This window comes from Typopeltis vanoorti, chromosome 3 (assembly GCF_054136105.1).
Source record: "Typopeltis vanoorti isolate ZY-2024b chromosome 3, IOZ_Tvanoo_1.0, whole genome shotgun sequence".
In the NCBI taxonomy this organism is placed as follows: Eukaryota; Metazoa; Arthropoda; class Arachnida; order Uropygi; family Thelyphonidae; genus Typopeltis; species Typopeltis vanoorti.
Genome location: NC_143551.1, coordinates 13,837,251 through 13,849,433, shown reverse-complemented (window position 1 = coordinate 13,849,433; position 12,183 = coordinate 13,837,251). Strand labels below are relative to the sequence as shown.

The 12,183-nt window shown below is 34.4% G+C and overlaps 1 protein-coding gene across 3 annotated transcripts in view; it reads left to right on the top strand.

Moving 5' to 3' along the window:
- Positions 1 to 12,183, top strand: part of LOC150107933 (telomere length regulation protein TEL2 homolog) — a 284,799-nt gene that overhangs the window by 159,425 nt on the left and 113,191 nt on the right. The gene's annotated exons all lie outside the window — the stretch shown is intronic.

The window sequence follows — 12,183 nt, the reverse complement described above, 5'->3', positions numbered from 1 at the left end:
AAGGTTGAATTAATGCAGAAGTCATATTTCATATTTATATTCCTTTTTTTTTTCATATACCTATCCTATATTCATATATCTGTTTCATATTTCTATTTCATATTTCATATACATCTAATTCTCTTTTTACACAGCTTTTTTTACATGTTTAGAAAACAGAAGCAATTCTATTTTTACATGGCCTATTTTGATTTTACGCGGTTCAAATGCCGCTTATTTTTAAAATTTCTGTTTGAATTCAATTCATTAAAAAGGGTATTTCCATTATAATTATCATTTCCTAAAATGGTACATATGTACTTAAACTTGAATTTTCGGGAATATCAGGGATTACTTGAATATTTTAAATATCAGGGATCACTCTACGCTACAGAATGTAGACAATTGTGGAATCATAATTTTTGTAATTATGATTCCCCAATGTTAAGCTGACAAATAATCCATTATATTCACTTGCCGTTGGTTCCTGGAAGCAGAATGCTGATTCCTCAAAGTTAATTTGGTCTGTTACCTGAGGCCTCCTATATAAAGCTGCTTGGAAGGAGTTAAGCTGTTTGCTAAACAATCATTTCTTGTTTACAATTTGAAATGTTTAAAGCCATTACTCATTAATCGATCTCAAAGACAACAGGCAATGAAAGGTGTGGATTTTAACACATTATCAGTGCACTGGAAGGCAAACAAAAACGGCTGGGTTACAAAATAAATTTTTAATTAATGTTTTTTTTTTTGTTGTTGTTCCAGAAGTTACACTATTTGATGGGAAAAAAAAATCTGAACTTTAAAGTATTATTGATTATAGACAATGCTCCTGGCCATCCTGTTTTAGAACACCCAAATGTGGAATTTTGTTTCTTTTGCCACTTAATACAACCACTAGACCAGGATGTAGTGGCTTATATTGCTACTTTCAAAATTTACCACATAAGAACATCCCAATACATTTTGGATAAATTAGATAAGGATAATTTACTGAAAGTTATTGATGTGTGGAAGAAATTTTCTATTTTGGATTGCATCAAACTAGCTAAGTTGGCATTATCAGAATTGAAGCCATCAATTTTAAATGCATGCTGGAAAGCTACTTGGTGAGAATGTGTGAAAAAGAAAAACCCCATACCTTTGCATACAACTCAATATCCCAATATCATCAGATTAGCACATGCAGTTGGTGGAGAAGGATTTGATGATTTTTGTCTGCAGATATTGAAGAATTGATGGTTGACAAGGCTGTTAATGATGACAAAATAATAGAAGCTGTCTTTGAGAATCTCGATGAAAAAGAAAAAGTGATGATGATGAAGAGATTCCACTCACTGCAGGAGTAATTAAAGAAGGGCTTCAAATGGCTAGTAAATTGCAAAGTCATTTTCTTACACATGATCCAAATACTGAATGAGTTGAACAGTTTAAACATGAACTGAAGTCATGTATGGTGCAATATGAAGAATTATACAAAGATCTAGTGAAAACAGGATCTCAACAATTAATTACAGAGTTAGTGGTACAAGTAAGAAAAATCAATTTTCAGAATTATTGGAAATTAGTGCTAATTTAGTTCTTTTTACTGAAGAAAACATTTTGCCATTGCAGTATGAACAAGAAGGCCAAAGTATTTCAAGTGATGGAAGTGATTTAATTCCAATCTCACACAAAAGAATGTGGCTACTGTCAAGAAGTGACGGCAAATAAAATTTAACTAATAACCATATGCGCGGTGTATTTGAACCTTTTTGAATTTCTGTTTTATTAGTGACACACTGTTTTCTTTAAGAAAGATACATATACATATATACAGGGTGTTCGGGATAAATTTGACAGTTTCGTAAGGAAAAAGAAAATCTTCTTTGTATCTATTAAATTTAATGAATTGACAAAAAAACATTACAGGCAGAGTTAATTACAATACTATCAACAAGATTTACTCAAAATAACCACCATTAGCATCGATCACAGCTTCAATTCTGCTTCGGAACCTCGAACAAGCTGATGCTACAGTCTCCCTGGGAAGGGCCGCAAAAACTGTTTTAATTTTATCCATTAACTGGGCTTTTGTATTACTGGAAGTGCGATTGGTGTCTTTTTCAACTGCGCCCCATACAAAATAATCCATGGGGTTAAGGTCTGGGGAGTTTGGAGGCCAAACATTTGAACTGGTGAAGTCGTAGAAATTTTCAGACAACCATTTTTGACTTTTCCCAGAGGTGTGGCAAGGGGCCGAATCCTGCTGCCATACATACGGCCTACCATTGGCTACCCTTGTTATCCAGGGCTTGACTACAGTTAGCAACTCCACGAACAAAGCCCGAATTCCAATGCCAGGGTTCTTCAACACCTGTTCCTGCAGATTTGCGAGGAATTCTGCTGTACGAACGCAATCAGATCGTCTGCTAGGGATCTTTCTTCTTGCTACATCCTCATAGTCACCATTGCAAGTCTCTAGTTCATGCCTGATTGTTTTTACTGTATTCAGGGAGCATTGGGAAGCAGTCGTAATATCCTTATTTTGATGGCGGGCACGAATCATCATGATACAAGTTATTCTCTTCCATGATTCAGGTGGGTTCCAGCTATCCATCCTTTCTGACATCTTGTATATGAATGAAGAAGGGTCCAAACTTTTAAATGAAGAGAAGTGTGTGTTAATACATGTAACTTACAGAAAAATATAATTAATTATAAATATGTCAAATTTATCCCGAACACCCTGTATATATACTTTAAATAAGTATTTAAAATAAAAATAAAAAACATTCCATTAAAATTGAATAGTTTTATTCAATGATTTTCATATATTTTGTTTGCAAATAACTTATTGTTCGTATTGGGTTTTCACATCTGGAACTATTCTATTTTTTTATATGCACTGTATTCTTTTTTACACAGTTTTTTCTGGAACCAATCTACTGTGTAAATGGAGAATTGGGTGTACATGTCTGTAAGGATATATGCACTGCATTATGGGATACTAAGGAAAACATTTTCCTTAGTTTCCACTGAAAGAATATAATTTCTTTTTTATCTTTAATTTATAGTATAACTAAGTGAAAAAACTTTCAACATCTATCTCTAATCCAGAGTATTTTAGTAATAAGCTGTGACACTATTTGAATATGGAAATATGATTTCTGCATTACTTCATCCTTGGAATCACTTCTGGGTTGTGGTCCTTCTCTTAATGCATAGCGATACACTTGTCTGTAAGGATAAGCGATACTTGAATATTGTGTCATGAATTAACCCCAGTATTTATATATTTTTTGGAAACGTTTTTTTAATAATGGAAAAGGACTTAGAACTAGGACTTTGAAAAGAAGAGCAAATGAAACAGGTAATGTTTCATTTGCTAACCCTAATTGTTTCAAATGCTAACCCTAATTGTGATACATGTGTTGTAGTGGCGAGTAAATCTGATACTATTAAAGTAGAAGAAACAAGCAGTTCAAAGAAAAAATACAGTAGGAAATATAACAGTTCATATTTGGAATTCGAGTTTACTTTCATGTGGAGATGAAAGTGAACAGAAACCTCAATGTGTTTTGTGTTATGAAGTGTTGTCAAATGAGTGCATAAAACCTGCGAAACTCCGACGACATTTAGAAACTAAACATTGTGATGTGAAAAATAAGCCAATTGAATTTTTTCAGCGACGCTTAAGGACAGTAAATCATGGGAAAGATATAATTTCAGCCATGGGTTCCATTAATAGCAAAGCACTGGAAGCATCCTATCTCTTAAGTTTGCGCATAGCGAAAACAGGGAAACGAAACCTCATTCTATCAGGGAAAATTTACTACTTCCAGCTATAAAAGATGTGGTAAAAACTATGTTTGGCAACAAGTTACTAAAAGATGTTGATTTGATTCCTCTTTCAAATGACACTGTCGGTCGCAGAATTAATGGTATGGCAGGTGACATAGAATCTCAATTAATCGAAAGAGTTAAGAAGAGCCTTTATTATGCGTTACAAATAGGCGAGACTACTGATGTTACAAATGATGCGCAGTTAATATGCTACGTAAGATATGCGCATGATAACAACATTCATGATGATATTCTGTTTTGTAGAACTTTGCCATCCCGAACAACTGGAGAAGAAATATTTCACTTTCAATAAGTACATAATACACAAAAAGATCCAGTGGGAAAAATGTATAGGCTTCTGTTCAGATGGAGCTTGCACCCTTACAGGCAGGCATAGTGGGGTTGTTTCTATGGTCAAAGAAGTAGCTCTGGACATGAATTGGGTGCATTGTTTCATACATAAGAAAGCGTTAGCCTCCAAAGGAATGCCACCAGAATTTAAAATTGTGCTATACAATGCTGTCAAGCTAGTTAATTTTATTAAAGCTCGACCGTTAAATAACAGGTCATTTTCAGTATACTCTGTGATGAAATGGGCAGTGAATATACACAACTTTTGCTTCATTCTGAAATTCCAGAGGCAAAGTATTAACAAGGTTATTTCAATTAAGGCACGAAGTTTTATTATTTGTAAATGAACGTAATTCTGATTTTGCATCACTCCTTGTGGACAAAGCATGGTTATCAACACTATCCTACCTTTCAGACATTTTTTCGAAATTAAATGAACTAAATCTCTCCCTTCAGGGAAATTCTTTAACTGTTCTTGATGCCTACGATAAAATAAAGGCATTCGAGAAAAAACTGGTTTTATGGATTAATTATGTAAAAGACAGACATTTGCACCTTTTCCAACATTGGAATCCTTTTTAGTGGAAAATTATATTTTTGTTCATTCTGAGTTTCTGGAAAGGGTTTGTGACCACCTCAAAAATCTGAAACGGAATTTTGAAACATATTTTCCGAATAACTTTTATAAGAAATTTCTGTGGGTTCACAATCCATTTCAGGCTTGCAGTCACGAGAACGACCTTTCGTTATCGAAAAAAGGAACAGTTAATTGAGCTTTCAAGTGACAGTGGGCTTAAAATGCAATTTGGTGATCTTGGTTTTGCTCGATTTTGGATCTCGTCTTCAGTGAGAAGTGAATTTCCGGAATTATCTGAAGAAGCATTGAAAATCATCATGCAGTTTTCTATAACCTATGTTTGTGAGAAAGGATTTTCATCGCTCCTTCAAATAAAAATAAAATGCAGAAATCGTCTTAGTGTGTGTGTGTGTGTGCGTGCGTGCGTGCGTGCGTGCGTGCGTGTGCCGATCTTCGACTGAAGTTGACCAATATTGAGCCAGATATCCAGCAACTCTGGAAGTGCTGAGAAGCTCAACCATCTCATTAAAAGATATAATTATGTTATAAATTTAATTTATAACATAATTATATCATCTTATATGTTTAATAAAAATTAAAACTTAGTTCAATGATTATTCACTTTTAATCGTTTACTTCCAATTTAATTAATTATGCTGCCATATCTTTGAAAACATGCTTTTAGATTTATTATGTTATAAATGGCACAATTTTTCCAAAATGTTGGTAATTCCTACATAGGTTTTTTTTTAAAAAATTACAAAAGTCAAAACGACGTATAGGGAAATAAATTAAAAACACTATGTTTATTTTTGAAGTAAAACTTTAATTCCAACATTCTACAATGTTATTTTTCTTGCTTTTCTGTTCGCAAAATCATCGATGACATTGTCAAAGTCTATTTCATCACTCAGTTGCTGTTTTATAGACAGTATGGCAAGATTTCATAAACCACAAAAAAGGTACCGCCAGGGGTTGGATCTCCCCCCCCCCCCCAGCTACGCCTCTGTAACTTAGTGGTCTGCAGAATTGTTTTAGGCATTTTACTGGTCCTTGGCTTCGGAAGGTTGAGAAATGCTGCATTATGGGATATAAGACAATTGATGTGAAGTCATTAGCCTATATACAAGTAGCCCAGTTATGAAGTTACTTCATGCACAGACTTTGTTTGCTTCTACTTTGATAAAGGGTGAAACAAAGAATATAATTTCCTGGCATCTTTAATTTATAACATAACCAAGTGACAAAAACTTTCAACTTCACAGAGAGCAATATATACTCTGTATTGAAGTTGCAAGTCATCAGTTAGATTGATGGAAATACATGAAGATGGTTAGATTTAAAATCAAGTGTAAGAGAAGGATGTATACTATCTCTACTACTATTCATATCATCTATTTGAATATGACAGAAAGTGGCATTAAACATGATATTATAATATGAAGGACCCCATTTATTGCATTCCTTGCAGATATTGTTGTACTCCTAAACATATTCGGTGCAAGACTCCAGGATTCTTCAACTAAATTGAATAACAGCTGTAACAAATTTGGCTTACAGATCAACTGTGAAAATAAGCAGAAACATAGAAACTTCAGCTGTATCATTCTCAATGTAAATCTATAGAACAAGTACAATTTGTCAGCTAAATTATTTAGGCACAGTTTTTAGTGAACATTAAAATTAAATATGGAAATAGCCAACAGAATTAGCAAAGCTGATATGGTGGGAGCTAGTCGAATAATTTATATAATTACAGAGAAATTAACCAAAATAGCAGTATTATTCATCATCAAATTCCTGACATGTACCCTCAAGCGGTGTACAAGATATGATAGTACTACATGAAAAATTTACATCATTACTAACTTCCTATCTACAATTTTCCTCCAAATCAGTCTCTTTCTTGCTAAGACTCCAGCATTATCAGATCTTATATTTCTATCATCTAAGGCACTTTGTACCGTTTCAATCCACCTATATCTTGGTCTTCCTCTGGTGCGTTTTCCTGCCAACCTGGCAGAGAACACTTGTTTTGCTAATCTTTCTTTGCCCATTCTGTTTAATCTTTCTTTGCCCATATAACCTGAGATTAGCTCTGCTAACGCATTCCTGCATGCTGACAATGTCAAGTTCTTTCCTAATATCCTCGTTTTTAATATGATATTGCCATTGATGCCATCTGTTCATGCCTATAATCTTTCTCAGGACTCTCATATCTGCGGTCTCCTGTCTTTGGTCAAGTGTTTTACTTCTGACCCAGCTCTCAGATCCATAAGTTAAAACTGGTTTGAACGTTGTCTTGTATAGCTAATTTAGTGTTCTGACTAATTTCTCTCTTATTCCATATGAATTTATTCAGTTGACTACCGACCATACCAGCTTTGTTGATTCTGTTGTCTATTTCCATACTTAATTTACCATCTTCAGTAAAAATCATGCCTAAGTTGCTGAAATGTTTTACTTGTTCCACAGGTTCCCAGTTCACAACACAGTTGACATTTTCACCAATTCTACCTATTTTCATTCTCTTTGTCTTTTTAATGCTGACCTTCATACCATATCTATTACAACAGTTATTCACTTTAGTCAGGGAATCTTGCAAACTTGTAGCAGATTTATTTAGAAGTATAACATCGTCCGCATAAAGCAAAGAGCTGACATTAACTTCTCCAATTTTGATATCATGTTTAATACCACTTTCCTTCATAATATGATCCATATAGATAATGAATAACAGAGGGGATAATGTACATCCTTGTCTCACACCAGATTTAACATTAAACCATCTTCCTGTACTTCCTTCAATTCTAACTGCTGACGTACAACTCAAATAAAGACTAAGTATTGCTTGATATAATCCCCCATTGACACCATTGAATAGCTTCTCTCTTGGCACCTTGTCATATACCTTTTCCAGATCAACAAAACTTAAATACAGATCTTTGTTATATCCCCATGCTTTCTTAACTATTTGTCGTAAAGTAAAGATCTGATCCTGACAGCTCTATTTGGCCAGAATCCAGCTTGTTCTTCACCAAGCTTTTCTTATTCAATTCTTCTCAACCATTTCTCAAGTATACTTGCATAGATCTTGCTAGGAACACTCAGTAGTGAAATACCTCTGTTAATATTCAGATTCAGTTTTATTTCCCTTTTTATATATGTGTACTATTAGAGCTCTACTCCTATCATCGGGAATTCGTCCCTCTGTCTAGAATTTCTGAACTATACAGTGCAGCCACTGTAAGACTTTTATACCACCATACTTCAGCATTTCTGGTCGAATATCATCTACTCCTGCTGCCTTTCTGCATTTCAAGCCTTTGATGGCTTTTTCTACTTCAAGTATGGATATGTATTCCTGACTATATGCCTGTTGAATGTTTTTTACCACTGTGCTCTCGCTGCTTGTTTCATTTAGCAATTTTTCGAAGTAATTACTCCATACTTCAAGGATATGTTTTTCTTCCATTTTCATGTCACATTTATCATCTCTAACTCCTTTTACAGCACTCTTTCTTCCATTTCTAAGCTTCCTCAACAATCTCCAGAATATCTTACCACCTTCTTGATATATATTTTCTATGTTCTTGTGAAAGTCCTCCCATGACTTTTGTGTAGCTAGTCTTACAGTGTTTCGCTTTCTTAAATTTGTCTCTGCATTCTCTAAGAGCAAAAGCTGACTTATTTGCCAGGAACTTTTGATATGCTTTCTTCTTTTCCTTCACTGCCTCTTTAACTTCCTGTGTCCACCATGGAGTTCTGATTTTTCTATCCTTGCAGACAACCTCGCTACATGCCTCTCTGGCTAAATCATTCAGGGTTTTCTTCCAATCTTGCCACTGAATCTCCAAGGTTTGGTTCCTGTTCTCAAACTCTTTCATTTTTTCTTCAGTGATCTTTGTGTATTTTAGTGGACAGTTCACATCTGACAGCTGCTCAACTTTTATTTGCTTTAAAACATTCTTTCATGTTATTCTTTTCAATATGAAATTCAGTTTTATCCTGCTCAAGACTAAATAGTGATTGCTTTCAATTTCAAATCCTCTGTACACTCTAGTGTCCTGCACTAGGGAGTAAACATCACTATCAGCAATAACATAGTCAATGAGACTTTTCTTATTCCTTGCCTCTTCTCTCCATGTGAATTTGTGCACATTTTTATGTTGTAACATGGTGTAAGTAATAACCAGTCCATGTCCTGAGCAGAAATCCAACAGGTATTTGCCTTTATTATTGGCTTTGCTCTTTTGTACAAATTTTCCCAAAATATTTTTGTATGTCTGACAATCATTTCTTACTCTGCTATTTAGATCCCTAACAAGGACCAACTTTTCCTTTTTCATTGTGTCAGTTGCTTTTTCTAAAACATCAAAAGTTTCCACCACTTCTGCGTTAATAGAACCTTCTGTGGGACCACAGGCACAAATAAGTCTTATTGTCCAATTCTCCATTCTGATATTTGCCCATATCACTCTACTTGAGACTGCCTGCCATTCAAGAAGATTAGCCTCGTATTTAGTGTTGAATACTATGGCTACTCCTTTTCTTTGTTTGTGATTGCCTGAATATAACATTTTGTATTTATTGCTCAGAAAGATCTCACCAGTTTTGTCTTTTTTGTTTCAGTCACCCCTATTATTTCGATCTGGTACTTATCTAATTCCTCAGCTAGCTCCATTTCTTTGCCACTCAGGCTTCTTATGTTGATAGTACTGATCTTTAACTCTGGTGATGTTGAGTTGGGGTGTGCTTTCAGATTTGTTCCAGTAGCTGAGTTTGCACTGTTCGCCCTGATTCCCTGGCAAAAACAACGTCAATTAAATAGCAGTGTTATTTAGTAGTATTTAGATTAGAGACCACAGATATGAGAATTCGGAGAAAGATTAGGGGAGCAAACAGATGGCATCAATGGCAGAATCATGTTAAAAATGAAGACATTAGAGTGGAACTTGATATTGCTATAATACAAGAATTTGTGCGCAGAGATAATCTAAGATTGTATGGTCACTTTAACGAAAGGTTAACAAAAGAGGTGTTTGATGCAAAGATGGCAGGAAAAAGCCCAAGATCTAGGTGGATTAATTTAATCCTAAATTCATTAGAAGACTAAAATGTTGGTCTTCTAATGAACTTCTCACACAAAGAGTGCTGACAAATAATAGACTAATTTGGAGGAAATTGTTGATAGGAGATTGCTAATAATGTAAAAAAATTGTTAATTATTTACTTTATTTATTTATCTCAACTTGACCGTTCTTAACTTTGCTTTGTTCAACTTCACTATGATGAGACTATTAACTGCATTAACATAAACTTCTCAAGGCTAATCCTACCGTGACCAATTTCTGTCATCCCTACCTTGCTTTTAAACAAACTTTGTGTTGTAAGTTTATTTAAGGTATGCAGTTCCCCCACTCTCATACAAATCAATCAGAAAATTTATTTTAGTTTTGACTGCACCATCTGACTGAGTAAGTATTGCTTGAAAGTTAGGGTGAGGAAAAACAGGAATTAATCACTAACTATACCCAAATTCTCTATATGCAAGTCATGACTGTTTGTACTTTAATGTGCCTGCAGGTTCACATTTTTTTGAAGTTAGTGCATTAGCTAAAGAACAGGCCAGGTAGTTACAAAACAAAAACATTTATTTTAAACTCGATAAGAGATATAATACACGCATGAAATATTGTGAAATTATTTCACTCAATATTTTTACAAGCAGGTAATGCAGTTTATATGACAACTCATAATGCACACAATTACTGGGTTAACTCGTTAGACATAAACCATCACACATACTTGCTCACTGCATAAACAAGTTAACAAGATTCTTCCCTTAAAGACTGACTTAATAATTGCCTAACTACATACGATTTCTTAATAGCACTGTTCTCTATAACTAAGCACACGTTCATTTGTTAAATACACAAATTAACAAACAATCTTCCCACAAAAAAACTTGACTTACTTAGCACCTCTTTACAAACAATTTCTCGTAAGCATATTCACAATTCTGAGATACACTTTCTTAACAAATACGAAATTAGTGCCTACTAACATTTTTACCATGAATAAAGAGTCCAAACAAATTACAGCATACTTCCTCAAGATAGTAGCTTCATCTTTCTGGTTAGCTTTCTTGCTGCTTGGACATCACAGGTGGTGTCTTGGAGAAATTTCTTCCATCTGAAATTTCGATATGGAATCAGGCATAGTTACCGTGAGGTTTGCATGTAACCGCTCTCTATCTGGAGACTAAGACTTGAGCATCATCGATGAGGGAAACGGCCTGCTGAGATCTGAAGATGAAGATCCAACAGCACTCAAAGAATAGAAAACCCACAATGGGAGAAGAACCTCGGTGATGAAAAGCCTCAATGAAGAGAAGGTAAAAGGCCTCAACGACAGGAGAAGGACAAAGCCAAGAGCCACAATCTCCTTTTATGCAAAATCTCGCTCTTTGTTCTCTACGCTGCCTTTTCAGGATTAGCCTTTAGCAATGACATCATTGATGTCCGTTTGGTCAACACCGGTTTACCTAGCAACCTTTGGTTGGTGTTTCATCATCGCTAATCTAGCATAATCCCTAATTACAGCTTTACATACGGTCAATGTATATGCACTTTTACAGTAACATTCTATTTAGTGCATTATATTTTCAGATTTACTAAATATTGAGAAAACAAAATGAAAAATCGATTGCAAAAATTTAGCAAAGCTAAATTTTCCTGAGAGATTTTACATTATCCTGTACATCCCTTGAGGGTACATATCAGGAAATTGATGATGATAGTATAGTTGTAGACCATTTCTTATAACCCACCCTATTGTACTTTAGTACAATAGGGTGGATTACAGATTTTTTTTGTAAGGGTATTTTATAATTTTTTGTATTTATATATTTTTTACTTAATTAAGAAACTCTGCTTTATGTTCAAGCCACTGCAGGGCTTCTCTAAGTGGGGCTATGGTCTCACATCAAGCAAATGTGTGCAATTCTACCACCTAAAGGCAATCACAAACTTGCATATCAGTGGTAGGACTAGCCACTTGGTCAACCAAACCAGCTAATCTGGAGTTGTTAATTTTAAAGACTTGTAGAAAATATTCTAGAAGAATGCATGCAAAGTATATATACTACAAGTTTATGTTGCTCTAATCTACAAAGTGTTATTTGCAAACCTATAGTACCCTTTGTATTATGGATGGATGAAGGATTTTTTTTTCCTATTTTTATCAATTTCATATTTTTCATGTAAAAAGAAACTGTACAAGTTTTTTTGTCACTCTAACTTGCAAAAAGTTATTTGCAAACCTATAGTGCATTTTGTACCATGGGTGGAGTAAGGTTGTTTTTTTTATCAATTTCTTTTTTTTTTTTTTTTTTTTTTTTCAATTTTTAATTTATTTTTTGTTGTTGTTTATGTTGATGTTTATGTTGG